Source organism: Pollachius pollachius (assembly GCF_949987615.1).
Source record: "Pollachius pollachius genome assembly, chromosome: 6".
NCBI lineage: Eukaryota > Metazoa > Chordata > Actinopteri > Gadiformes > Gadidae > Pollachius > Pollachius pollachius.
This window is the reverse complement of record NC_136939.1, coordinates 10,890,094-10,905,093: the sequence shown is the minus strand read 5'-3', so window position 1 is coordinate 10,905,093 and position 15,000 is coordinate 10,890,094. Positions and strand designations below refer to the sequence as shown.

Below are 15,000 nucleotides of genomic sequence, written 5' to 3'. Positions count from 1 at the left end.
TAAACATAATTGCTATGTTTAAGACTATGTCAGCTGGCGGTTTGCCACGTGGCCCGGGGCTCTTGCGGTGGCGGCCCTTTTTTTGTGGTTAAGTGTGTGATGAAAGCGCACACCTCCGATTGCCATTCCTTCTGAGCCTGCTTAGTTTCAGTCTGAGTTGGTTTTGATTGGTAGCCACCTTCAGGCGGTCCGATGAACCACATGGGTTACATTTGAAATGATTTCTGGATCTTTCTGGATCATGTGATAACGATGGGTGTGTGGATGCATGGTCCTTTGAGCTGCTGATTTCTTTTTTCAAAGAGGCACTGCGTAAAATGGCTTATTTTCCTCAGGTTTAATAAAGTTTGTATAGTGTGTAGAAACATTTATTTTTGCGGCCATGCCATGGAAAAATCACAAATAAACACAGTCATAATATACACTGTAGATAGATTAATCACCATAATGTCCTGGAATTTCCCTGTTTAGTCATGGTCTGTCCAAAACAAATACTTGTAACGTAAGCTAAGGAACAGTAAATCTACTGCAATTTGACTCGGGCGTAATCATAGCCTCCTGGGAAAGACCGCTTTGCAGTCTAAACTCTGTTTAAAATGTGCACTCCACGAAAGAGCACCAGGAAATCACACAGTACTACTACTTCAAACCCTCGATGCTTCGCCACACATTCATTGAATTACCCTTAAAGTGAGCACAGAACCATCATTCATCTGTAATCTTTGTCTGTCCAGGTTGGCTCTCAGCACCTCAGGTAGCCCTATTTTAGAAACACATTTCTTTCAACACACCAGCGTGCCTATAGGAAGTCCTCTACTCTGAGGTATTTCCTTTTCTCTCTCATCCTCTCCCTTCTGTTTTTGCTCTTTCCATTACTTCGTCCCCCACACACACAAAGAATAACACACACACACACACACACAAACACTGACACACCTCAACACACACACACACACACACACACACACACACAAACACACACATGCGTCTTCTTACAAAAACACACATACACACACACGCACACACACACACACACCTCAACACACACACACAGACAGCCGCACAATGGTGGTTCTGTAAAGGGATCCTCGGATCCAAAGTCGCAGCCCAGGCTCAGCATGTGCTCTTTCATTCAGCTGTCCTTGACTTTGGACGACAAACAGAAAAAAAAAACAATCTCGTTTGTCCACCGCTTTCGAAACACTCCAAAAGTACAAAACAACAGCTAAATGGGTCAAGGGAAATGGGTGTTGTGGGCCAGAGATTGCCTTACCTCAAACCCTCTCTACTTTTCCGTGAATGATCATGCAAAGTACTGCCGATCCCAGATGAAATGTAATACAGTGTCCCTCATGTTGCCTAATGCATTGACCAGAGCCAGAGGCTGTTTACCTCTTATGTATTCTCATGCGTATGTCTGTTTGTATGTGTGTGTGTGTGTGTGTGTGTGTGTGTGTGTGTGTGTGTGTGTGTGTGTGTGTGTGTGTGTGTGTGTGTGTGTGTGTGTGTGTGTGTGTGTGCGTGTTTGTGGGTGTGCTAAGCGTGTGTGTCGTGCGTACATGTGCGCTATCTCACTTTCACGCTCATTTTCCTTACTTCCCCGTTTCAACCCACCCACCCACCCACCCTCTCTTCATCCCCCCCCCCCCCCCCCTCCACAGTCTCCTCCTCATCCTCCTCCAGCCAATACACCACAGAGAACAAAGCAAAGGCTTTCCATTAGTGAAATTGGCCAATTTGGGTTTGCGGCTGCAGCATAAGTGGACACACAAGCTGTGTTTGATGAATCACGGCTCATCTGTTACCTGGTGACTACTGCTCAAACAAGTCTCTGGGTTAGTGGATGAAGGGAAGAGGCCCGCGAGAGCGTGTGTGCTGTGTGTGTAACGTCTGTTGCTTGAACACGGCACATTTCGATATATAGCTTTCAAAGATATATGCATGCCGCAGAAAGCAGTCATTCAAAAATTATATTTCTCTATATTATGGATGCATTATATTTGGTATATTATATTATGCTGGAGGGGGAAACTTTGTGTGTGCGTGTGTGTGTGTGTGTGTGTGTGTGTGTGTGTGTGTGTGTGTGTGTGTGTGTGTGTGTGTGTGTGTGTGTGTGTGTGTGTGTGTGTGTGTGTGTCGCAATAAAGATCCCCCACCCAACCTCTCGGAGCCAAAAACACACAAAAGGCAATAACACCTATTTCCTTCAACCACCACCCACCCCCCCCACACACACACACACACACACACACACACACACACACACACACACACACACACACACACACACACACACACACACACACACAGCTCATAAAAGAGGGGTGGTTAGACCACCCCGTCCTGTGTTTTTTATGGCGTTGCATTTCAATTCAATGCTACCTTGATAAGCCACAGTTGATAGCTAGGCTCCGGAACATTCCCTGGCCGGCAGATAATAGAGTTGTAACTCTTAGAAGAAACCTTTCTTCTGTCCAAATGAAGGAGAGCAGTGAGCACCTGCCCTTCGGCTCCAACCAATCCTCAGACAAAACGCCACCAGTTCAAACTAAGCCATTTTTCAATGTGACGCATCAACGCCGACCTCAGCACAACTGTGTTGTTGAGGGGTTGTAGTCCAGTACTGTTGTTGGTCCAAACACACACACACACACACGCACACACACACAAGCGGATCAGCCGTTCATTGGAAAAAGTACTTCAGAGGGCCAAGAATGAGGAAGATGGTAGAGGAAAAGTTAGTGAAAGGGAGAGAGAGAGAGAGAGAGAGAGAGAGAGAGAGAGAGTGTGTGATCAGTGATCAGTGATCATCAATGATCTCAAGGCCGAATCAATGTATATGATCTGGGGAATACACTTCCTACTCCAGCACCTAGACTCCCCTGGCACCTACACCTAGTGTAGGTGTAGGTCTTGGTCTCACTTCTTAGAACACCATCGCCCAAACCCTCCTGCAGGGAAAACCGTCCCAGCTGGGCATACCTGAGCCCAGCTGCAGGAACACTGACTTCCTGTCAGACAGGAAGCAGCCCACGCGGTTTCTCTATGAGCCGCGGGCCCTCAGCGCCGGCGCCCTCCAAGGACGTGTGCTTCCTTCTCTACCCTTCTCCCTCTACGTCCACAGCTGCCTCTCTAGCCACCCCTCTGTCAAACTCATGATGATTGCAGAAGACCCTCTTTGCATAAATCCCCAATGGGGATGAGTCTGCATACAGAAGGGAGGTTGACCAACTGGGGTCCTGGCACAGCCACAAAAACTTGGAGCTGAATGCCATGAAAACTGCAGGGATGGCGGCAGCCTTCAGGAGGAGCCCAACCTCAATCGCACCCCCCTCATCAGGTGTCACTCCCCAGTTCACACTATGGAGCCATCAAGTGGACAATAATCTCCCAGGACCCCGGGTGAGGTGAGGATCATCGCCTCCTACATGGAGAAGTTCCAGCCGATGATGATCTTTTTGGTGATCTTTTTCCCGAGGCAGCTGAGGAAACCCAACCTGCCGTGGGAAACGACGGTGCGGTTCTATCCGTACATCGTTGGGTCCACCATCGGTTCATCCATCACCGTCTGGTTCAATGCCTCCACTGCCAAGGACAAAGGCAGGCCGCAGTGGATCGTTGGGTCAGCCGAGATGCTCATCCATCGACCGCAACCTGCCGTCTCTCCCAGACCTGCGCCACTCCAGGAATCAGGGAGATAGCGAGGAAGGATGGTCGCAGATCTTTCCCGTTGAGGTCTTTCTCCTCTTCCAAGACTGCCATCCCTCATGGTTTCGGTTGTTCAAGACCAAATGCTTGCGGGTACCTAAACAGTTTCTTCCCCGGGGCATAGAGCCCAGGAACAAACCGCCTGCCTCTCACTGACTCCGGGACTTTCACACTCCCCCAGCCCACCGTGTCATACACACATCACATACACACACTCACAAACACACACACACACACTCAACCACAATGCCCGGATGTTCCTTCACTACCAACAACTCTTACCTTGCGTGTACATTAAGCCCTGTGATTGACTCTTGAGACTATGAAAGCCGACATAATTACCATAATTGAAATTCCTAATAACTTAGTGTGTACATGATCTTAGTTTTTATTTCCTTTGAATTATTTTTGTTCAATATTTAGTTATTATTTAGTGATTTTTGCACAAAAAGAGTTACTTTCCTTGTTAATTCCAGCTGAAATTGAACACTGCCATTTCCACATGAGCTACTTTATTAAACGTGTCTATGCATATATTTTGTGTGCACATCTTGTTTGTGACTGCTCTGTTTTATCAGTAGAAACACAGGCGTGACCAATTTGTCATTCCATCTGTGTATTTTGAATGGCTTTATAAGTCACTCTTGCCTACTTTATTAACTGTTAAATATCACCTCAAGGATTCACAAATGTCCCTTTGCTGTCACTTGTTTTTGTGACTAGTGCTATTGGGGATAACAAATAGCCTTCAACTCACTGTTAGCGAAACATATGGATTCCAAACTTTTGGTATTTTGCTGGTGTAATCTGAGCCTGTAGTCATTGAAATTCCCAAAAGCCTTTCTCATTCTGCAAGTGTCCAACAGGCTGTGATTTGAGAGACTCTGTGTAAACTGAAGCTTATAGTCTAATAAAAACTTGGATTCCCATGAGCACCGTTCTCTCCACCCAATATCGGCTCATATATTTGCTTTGCAAAGAAAAACAAGAGACAATGCAGAGGTTCATAATAACAGCTGTTTGGTAATTTGGCAACGTATCATTTTTGCTTTATTTATCTGTCTGTGATTCAAAAACAACTACCGTAGCGTAGGGAGTGGAGAGGAAAAGTCAAACCCTGTGCCAAGCATCCAAAAACAGTTTTGAATCATTATCGAGCAATTGCCACTCTCTTTGCAACGCTTTTCTCACTTGGCAGTGTCAGTTAAACAATAGCATTATTCGTGATGCGCTCCTCACGGAGTCATTAGCACTGGCGAAGAGACCTGTTTGACAGTTGGCTCCACTCAGTCAACTGTTAGATTCCTGTTTAATTGCACGCATGTACCCAATAACCTGATTCCCACAAGAGTTTAAATGGTTCATGTTTTCCGTCGCCCCCTGCCAAAGACTTCCAGCTGGTCAATAAGGAGGGAAAAGGGAATATGGGGAACCCATTGCATGGAATGCGTTACCCGATCAATCACCTAAAATAAAACCCAGATCAATATCAGTTGAGTTTTAGTTTACAGATAACTATTAGACCCTTTTCACAGAAGTGCATAAAAACAGGGGTCGCTCATAACAATAATTATGGGTCTGCTACTAATTCTCTACTACTACATGGTCTATGGTCAAACGTGTGCTTACTTTACTAGTTACAGTCTACTGTAGGCAATGACGGATTACCACATGGGCAAAGTGGGCACATGTCCAGGGCCCTGGCCAATGGGGGGGCCCTTGATCAACGGTCAATTTCACAGTTAAAATGACGAGAACAAGTTGACGATGCGGAATTCTTTATATTTTAAACTAGCGAAATTTGTTAAAGGAAGTCATTAGGTGCTTTTAAATTCATGATATTAACCTGACAGATTCCATGTTCTGCCGTTAAGATGAGCGGCTGGGACTATGCATGCCCGCCAGCCCGGGGTTAGATAATCTCTCTCTCTCTCTCTCTCTCTCTCTCTCTCTCTCCTGGCTGCACGCTGCATAATGTGTGTAATTGAGGATCGCATGAGTTATAATATGCAACCCAATTTGTTGTGCTAGTGCGTGTATTTGCGTGTTGGTAGGGACTGAAATAGAGAGAAACCAACCATTTCACTGTGGAGTCTTTTAAAAAAAACTGGCAGGACAAACATAGGTGTGGCCCCTAACATTGCATAGGTAGGCAACATTCGATGATAATACTGATAATAATACTTTCAATAACAGGACTAATACTTTGACTACTACAAATACTACTACTATTTCTCAGTACTAATAATAAGCAGGAGTCTGCAGTTCTTGGCTTATGTTCTTAACAATAATATGAGCCATTTCTCTCTTTGGGCAGAGCAGCAATGACTGTATTTGTCTGTTGTGTTTGTTTGGAGCATTTGCCTCTTTCAGAGAAGAGGTGACTGTAGGGCCAACAGGGAGATGTGCTGCGACTCTATTAACTCCTTATCTCCTCTCATCTGCTTGCTGACCTCTAAAGCCAGTGGATACTCTCCTCTGAACACAATGGTCTTCTTAAAATTCAACAGGAAAACTCCATTCCAAAAGTTTCAAATTGGTCATGTTTTTTCATGCGAATAGAAGAGAGAGCTCGGATTTTTCCAGAGAGAATGAACCTTATAATTCAACTCTGGTTCCTCGCGTACAATTGGATGGATCACAATCCCCGCGGAAATTCAGAGATTCAACAAAAGGATGTCTACAATAATACAAAACAGACATAAATGATTTCAACGCAAAAAGGGAGGAACTATAGAGATTGGTGCGCAGAGACAGGGAGGAAAAACCTGCTTTCTCAATATTTACCTTAAAGGGGCCCATGAATAACCATTCCCTCCCCCCCTCCATCGCTCCTGCACCAACCCTCCAACAGATGGAGGGACACATGGCCAAGCCATTGTCATTCAGATTGGCCGCGCGTGCCTCTGTCTCTCTCAATAAAGTGTGATTGTCTAAATTTGATAAAGCTTTAAAAAGCTAAGAGTCACGGGGGGGAGGGGGATGGGGGGGGGGGGGGGGTCCCCTTTGAATTGAAGCCGTAACGTACGCCATTTTATCATAAAAATACCAAAAAAAGGAAGTGAGAGAAGGCCTTTGACAATAGTCGGCCCCTGAGGCTCCGGGAAAAAAACAAACAGTCAACAGCTTTTCAAAATAAAGCCAAGTTGCATTCCTTTGTTTTTTAATTTAAAAACTTTTTCATGTTTTCTTTGGTTGAGCAGCCGCGAGTTGCCCTGACCGTGTGTGCACCAGAGGGCTCGGAGCTGAGCGGCTGCACTCTATTCCAGGCACGGAGTTCCAGCGCTAATGGCAGACCAGCAGGGGCATGTCCACTGAGGCAGTGGTGCTGCTGAAGCCTGTGAAGCCCTTTGCTGAAAGACTGTAGTGCACACACACATGCACGCAGGCACACACGCACACACGCACACACACACACGCACGCACGCAAACAAACACACACGCACGCACGCACACAAACACACACACGCACACACGCACACACGCACACACACACACACACACACACAGACACATGCAAACACGCACACAAACACACAAATGAACCTAAAACCAGAAGCGCACACACACACACACGCACGCACACAAACACTTGGGGGGATTTTATGTGATCATGGTTTTGTATGTGTACGTGGTGGTGCTGTTTGAGTGTAGTGGGCTGTCGAGTGCCGGAGAAACGGCTAGGTGGGTGCAGATCCTAACGCTGGAGGTGGGGTTGTAGGGGGTGCTTTTGTACACACTGTAGGCGCACATTGTGCATATGTTGAAAAACACTGCACTCCATTTAATTGCGATGGTCGCAGGTTCCACTCGCACATGAGGGACGTGCAAAACATGACAAAACCACCGCCACAGAGTTCAATAGCCCAGCCGCCCACTAGTTGTTGGTTATATATAAAGAAATAAAGTAACATGAAAACATTTAATCAGGCTACCACGGTGTCAGTGTGTGTGTGTATGCACTGCCATTTCCTGGAGCGCAATGGCTCGCTGAGCATTTGCGGTGATAATAGAATAACACATTAGCATCAAGGTCGACGTGGTGGTGGCATCCATCGCCAAAGAAGGACCACACACGGTTTTGCACGGTTGGTGAAGTACATGTATCGTGAGCGCTAGTGAAATCTGGTTCTGCCTCGATTTAACTAAAAGCAGGTGGGGCCAAAGTTGGGGCTGGTTAACAGGGAGCTGGCGGCGGACTGGTGGATGTGATGTGAATACCAACGTAAGGTGCTGTTGTGATGCGTGACCTGGAGTCAGGCAGAACTCATTTTTCAGATGGCTGCACAGCGGAGAGTTGCCAATACGTGAGGCATTTTTTTCCCGGCTTGTTTAAATGCTATGGCAGGGATTTAGTGCTCATTGGTATAGGATCATGAGGAAACGGTGATGAATGTCCCCCTTTGTGTCCAATTTGAAGCTGATGCATTCAATGTTTGATCCCCGAGGCTTGGTTTTTAAATATGGTCGATATCAGGGCATTGACAATGTTTATTCATCCTCCTTAGAGCTAAACTATTATTATGAAACCCGCTTCTGCAGGCCAAAGTCAGCCATCTAAAATTGCTGTTTAATTAACATTATTTTGATAGGAATCCTTAGATAAGGATCCAGACCGTGTCGGAGCAGACACATCCAATCACCCTGTGCTCTGTGTTTATTCCCCTGGCATGTGCATTTGCCCCCAACTTCATCATACACACTAACAGGAACAACAACAACAACAGCAAAAACAACAACATCAGCAGCAAAATGTCTCTTTCTAGGATCCAGCACCTTTCCCTCTTTCCCCTGTCCCTGCTATCATAACCATCAATACCACCAACATTAACCACTACGACACCATCACCTACACCATCACAGCCAACACCACCACCACCATCAACACTACCATCACCACCAGCACCACCATCACCACCAGCACCACCACCACCACCATCAACACTTCCATCACCACCACGATCACCACCACTACCAGAACCTCGGGCACTACCACCATCACCACCATCACCATCACCACCACCACCACCATCACCACCACCACCACCACCAGCACCACCAGCACCACCATCACCACCACCACCACCACCACCAGCACCACCACCACCACCACCACCACCACCACCACCAGCACCAGCACCATCATCACCACCACCATCACCACCACCATCACGACCATCCCAACCTCAACCTCCACCATTACCACCACCACCACAACAATCCCCACCAACACCACAATTACCACTACCATCAACACCATCACCATTACCACCACCACCACCAACACCACCATTACCACCATCACCATTACTGCCACCACCACCACCATTACCACCACCACTACCATCAACACCATCACCATAACCACCACCACCACCACCACCAGCGCCGTCAGCAACGAGACAGCCGCCCAGCCAAGTGTCTGGGGATGTCCCCCCGCCCCCCAAGTCATTACAGCCGAGGTGGACAGGAGGGAAGATTGAGGAGCGCCGGCAATGGGGACCGGCCTGGGACCGGTAGACAAGTGGAGGGGATATATGGAGGGGAGGATGACGGCCCGTTGAAGTGGCTCGGTGTGATGAGGGGGGCGAGGGGGAAGACGATGATCCACAGCCCTGAGGGATGCTGGGGGAGGGCGGGGGGAGGGGGGGATGTGTGGGAGGGGGGCAGGGGGGTTCAGATGGATGTATAGAAGGTGAAGAGGTCCAGTGTGTGTTGCTGAGTTGGAGGCAGTAATGGAAATGAGGTGTGGTGAGAAAGGGAGGAGAAAAGCGCTCGGGTCGTTTATAGTAACAACCCCCCACACAGACACACTTATACACACCCAAACACAGAAACCCACACGCACACACACACACACACCGAGGAAAAGGTAGCAACAACTTTGTGACCCGTGGCCCATTTGTTCCCCCCCCCACCCCGTATTACCAGCCCGCCTCCTGGATCGATCGCCACGGCTCCTCCATTTCGGCGCACAATGAGTTCTCAATAAAATACACCAAATGAGTATTACCTCCCTTAGACCCCCACCTCCTCCCTGCTTCACCCTCCAACTCTCTCCCAGCCCCCCCCCCACACACCACCCACCCCATCCCTTCCCATCCCATAGACACTCACACAAACACACACACACACACACAACAACAACAAGCACATGACCAAATTCGATTCCTTAGACGCCACCGGACGCACCCATAATGGATTCCTTTCTTCATGACTCTTGGCTTGTGTTGCTGCAGCGGGCCTGGTTAATATTTCAGCGTCTCCCTCTTCCTCCACACACACACATACACAAACACACACACAATGCATGCATACAGATACACACACACACACACACACACGACACATACAACACACACAAACATACATACACACACACACACACACGACACACACATACACACACACAAACACTAACAGGCGTTTTGTATTATAGATGTATTTGAGTGCTATAGTGTGTAAGAGGATCTATTAAATGAAATTGAACACATGGCAAAATGTTAATAATGTTACATTTCTGTCATTCTTTCTTGTCCGGTGGGTTAGTTTCGTCCAGTTAGGACGAGTCTAATGGTGAAGGTGTTTGACCCCGCCGCCCACAGACCACCTGCAGGCAAAATTCCTAACACCTCATTCATAGTCACTGTGCTTGAACTACGCCAACCAAAAGTTGATGCGTGTCATGTACCTCTGACATTTTTAAGCTCGGCAAGGAGAGTTTGCGAACCGCGCATCCGAATTATGGTGATTGGGGCATTCCAGGGGACGTCACTCATGCTGTTTCTCCCTCCTACGCTCCTGTTGTTGTTGTTATTTATTCAAGATGGACGCATTTGAGGAGAGGTTGTGCGAGCTTGTCCACCTGTACAAGCACGTATACGGCCCCCTCCACAAAGGGGCACCCAATGTGTGCCAGCATTAAAGATGTCTTCCTCCGCATCGAGAAACAGCCAAGTTCGATGAGAACAACACAGAGAACCTTTCCTTCGGAGATGGCAACTACCACGGCAGTTTGGCACATTTTGCATATTGCGTCCCACGTCAGTGAGGGGAATATGGAAAACAGAAAAAAATGGGAGAAAGCAGTGACCGTTAAATGCCACGGTCATGCGTGGGACGTTTCAGCGAACTTCACTTCACTTCACATGACGTATCGTGGCAAACTTTACAGAGGCTTAACCCCTGCCTGCTCATTAATGATACGTTAATATTAAACTCAACATCAGAACCAGATTGGATACAAACGTCCGCTAACATGACAAATGAATGACTAAAAAGTGTGACTGTTTATTCAGAATGCTCGCAGGCAACCGAACAGAGAAGCCATGCATCGCCGTACGTCAACCCTATTGTCCAGCCGGGTTGACAGGAAGTAACATGGTGACTCTCCGTCAACAACACCACGTCAAACCCCCACCGCCCCAACCAACCCCCAGAAGACCACCTCAAACAGGTGCGACCAGCCTGAATATAGTAGCGCAGGACTGCTTCCTGTACATACAAGACACAATGGTGTCTCTGGTCGCAGGATGAGGAACAGTAGGGGGGTGGATCCAGGTTCCTGCTGTAGGGGTGGTCATGGGGTCGTGTCCCACTGTGAGGAAGCTGAATAAATTGTGTGTGTGTCGTCGACCGGAACCCAAGACCAAACTCTCCTTCCTGTATCCTGCTGCCTGGAGCCAGAACGACCGGTCTGCTCATCAGACCGGGGGATCCACCTGGGATTCTCCTCTACTGATCCCTGGCTGAGGAGACTAAGGAATGTTTCCCTGCATGTCGTATTGTCCTAATTGTCTCAATACGTTATGCTGTCGGGCCTTCTTTGTCGTTGTAAAGTTTGAGGTTGGACACATGCAGTAGGGCTCATGCAGAAGGGGAACAGAGAGACAGAAAAACCTAGAGAGAGAGAGAGAGAGAGAGAGCATGATAATGAGCGGCCAGGAAAGAGAGAGAGAGAGAGAGAGAGAGAGAGAGAGAGAGAGAGAGAGAGAGAGACAGAGAGAGAGAGACAGAGAGAGAGAGCGAGCAGGGCAGAGAGCCATGAGAAACGCGAGAAGCGTCAGAAAACTAATTAAACGGTTATCAATAACACAGAATACTCTGTTATTTTTCTGCAGGCCAACCTACTTGGCACTTACAATAATTGGTCAAATCACAGCGCGCCATCCTTGAAGCTCAGCCTCACTAGAACCGGGAATTAATGGATTGCAATAATATAATTACTAATGAGTAACTGTAATTTGTCACAGTTATCGTAAAGCAAAAAACAATCACAGCAATCAAATTACACACAGCAGGTCACCCGATAGGAGAGATTACCACGACAATGTCTAGAGAGGAAAGAATTATGAATGCATGCTGATGCTTAGCCGCAATTAGATTTGGTCACTGCTAGCACTGACATGATTTTGCACACTTTGACATCATGATGAATGATAAGTTAGGCTGATAATTAACGTTCCAAAACTGCCCTGACTACTTGCATTTTAATTGTAAGTGTCATTGTTTAACATTTAATGTGTTTAAATGTGGAACAGAAATAATGAGGTGTGTTGCCAAAGTAAATACTGCATTAGCATCTAGAATCCAGGTTTATGTCATCTTTAGGTTATCTTTTAGCGTTTCTGTACTCCCTTTGCAGTCTTCAACTTGGCATTTCTAATTAGTGTTGCTGGATTGACTCAAACCGACACACTAACATATTAATTACTCTCGGTTCCCCATGTGTGTTTTGCTCTGTGCTCACCATATGGTCCATACTAGTAGGCCATATTATAATACTTTTCCTGCGTCATTAACGTACAGCTAAGTGATTGCCTTTGTCCAGAAACCATGATCAAAACGATTCTGATTAAACTGGAACCTCCTCCCTGGAAATATCAACTTCATAAATCCAATCCAACAAGGTATTTTTGAAGCCTGAACGACCGTGTTGAATAATCGACCATCATTTAGATCCATTGTTTAAGTGTTCATAAATCATCTGAACCTTTTTCTAATGCACTACCTGGCAATCATCTTAAATAGGACCTTGTACCACTCTATTCAGCACCACTTGGGAGGAGTGCATAGACTAGACCTCTACTTATAAAACCGCGTTAAACCCGGCAGCCATCATTAGGGAATCAACTTCTGCTATAGAACCTATTGAGAAAGCCCTTTGTTCAAAGTTAAAAACATAGCAAAGACGACACACGGTAAGCAACACGGACGCTCAATCACGAACACACACTTCTCTCGCACTTATTTTTCTCCCTGAGAGCACTTGAAAGAGTGATAACATAGAGAACGGCGGAAAAAGTTTTGCCGAAGCAAAGAGAAAGAAAACCTGGCCAACACAACTCGTTACCGCGGGGTCTCTCGGCGCGCATAGACATGCACACACACAAACGCACACACACACACACCAAAAATACACGCACACAAACACACACACACACATGCACGGGAACACACGCACACCAAAAATACACACACACAAACATACACACACACACAAGAACACACGTGCACGAGAACACACACACACACCAAAAATACACATACACACACACACACACACACACACACATGCACCACAGAGGGTGTCTACCGTGGAGCCCACATCAATCCTGGCCCATGGCAGCAGCATACATCAGAACCGTGTCCACTAGGCCATCCATCGCCCCTCAGTGGAGATTGCGGTAAGGATTGCTGAAGATGGGCGGAGGTCTTTGGGAGTGGGGGGGGGGTTGGGGTTGTTTTGGGAGATGGTGGGATAGGGACGGGTCAGTGGAGATTTTGACCCCTATTCGGATGTTCCCGATGTCCTCGAACTAGCTGTTGGCTGAAAGTCCTTTCCTTTCCGTCTTCTTTAATCCATCGGGGGCTCGTTGGACACGGACAGCGATCAGAGATATGGATGGACTGGAATGGTGTGTGTGTGTGTGTATGTGTGTGTGTGTGCTGGTGGTCTGTGACAGTGTGTGTGTGTGTGTGTGTGTGTGTGTGTGTGTGTGTGTGTGTGTGTGTGTGTGTGTGTGTGGGGGGGGGGGGGGTCAATGGTTGTGTGTGTGTGTGTGTGTGTGTGTGTGTGTGTGTGTGGTGGTCGATGACAGTTTGTGTGTGTGGGTCAATGGTTGTGTGTGGTTGTGTTTAGCGGCCAGTGTGTGTGTGTTTTTGTTAGGGTCAGTGATTATGGGTCTATGTGTTTGTGTGAGTGAGTGTGTGTCGGTCTATGTTTGTGTGGGGGTCAGTCTGTGTGTGTGTGTGTGGGGGGGGAGGGGGGGGCAGTGTGTGTGTGTGTGTGTGTGTGTGTGTGTGTGTGTGTGTCTGTGTGTGTGTGTGCATGTGTGTGTGTGTGTGTGTGTGTGTGTGTGTGTGTGTGTGTGTGTGTGTGTGTGTGTGTGTGTGTGTGTGTGTGTGTGTGTGTGTGTGCGTGCGTGCGTGCGTGCAGGTGTTTAAGAGTAATGGTTTGGATCTCTGGGCTGTCTGGGATGTGGGAAGACCTTTGTGTCTGGTGTCTATCCTTGTTGACAAGGCTACAGGCTACTGAATAGCCAGACTTGGATATGAAAACCTTGAAGTGTGAACCCAAAGTTCTGCTCCACATTTCACTGGATCCATCTCTCTAGAGATACGAGATCGAATGAATAAACACATGAAGCTAGCGGGGGCGCTGTTTTGTAATAAATCATCATTATTAGCCCTTGGTTGGGTGGGAAATGTGCATAATACCATAAATGAATTTGGATAGGATGCGATTTGCTGTTGCAGCACCGCAAGGTACAGTAGTCACTGGAGTACAATGATGTTGACTGTTCCCTTTGAATGTATTAAAATACACACCTTACATAAACTCTTAGGCACACACTACAAAACGATCCACCCACAGGGTGTGATTAAAAAAAATAAGAAACTTGCTGGCCACCGGCTTAATCCACTGTCCTGCGGTCAATAGAGAGAAAGGGCTAATCTCTCTGGGGGGAGGTTCCATTCTCACACTGTGTTGTCGCTACACACCTTACAGTATATATACAGAGTACAGGGGCCGTGGAGGCAAGCACACATTCATTCATCATGGAGGGGTGAGGCCCTGAGGCAATCTCCAACAGCCAAGCACACACACACACACACACAGGCAAAATGATGCTCAACATAAGGTGTGCCCTGACATATACCCTGCCTGGACTCAAACACATGACACTCTTCACTGCCGCTGGGGTTTGAGATCGATGCCATAGGGAGGAATCGATAGTGGATGGCTGGGAAAAGAGGTACAAAAATAAACACTATCTCTCTCTCTCTCTC

The 15,000-nt window shown here is 47.2% G+C and overlaps 1 protein-coding gene across 1 annotated transcript in view; it reads right to left on the bottom strand.

The window, feature by feature from the left end:
• The window catches only part of robo3 (roundabout, axon guidance receptor, homolog 3), a gene marked incomplete at both ends in the record, with an annotated part of 132,158 nt that overhangs the window by 96,442 nt on the left and 20,716 nt on the right, over positions 1-15,000 (bottom strand). The window lies entirely within an intron of this gene.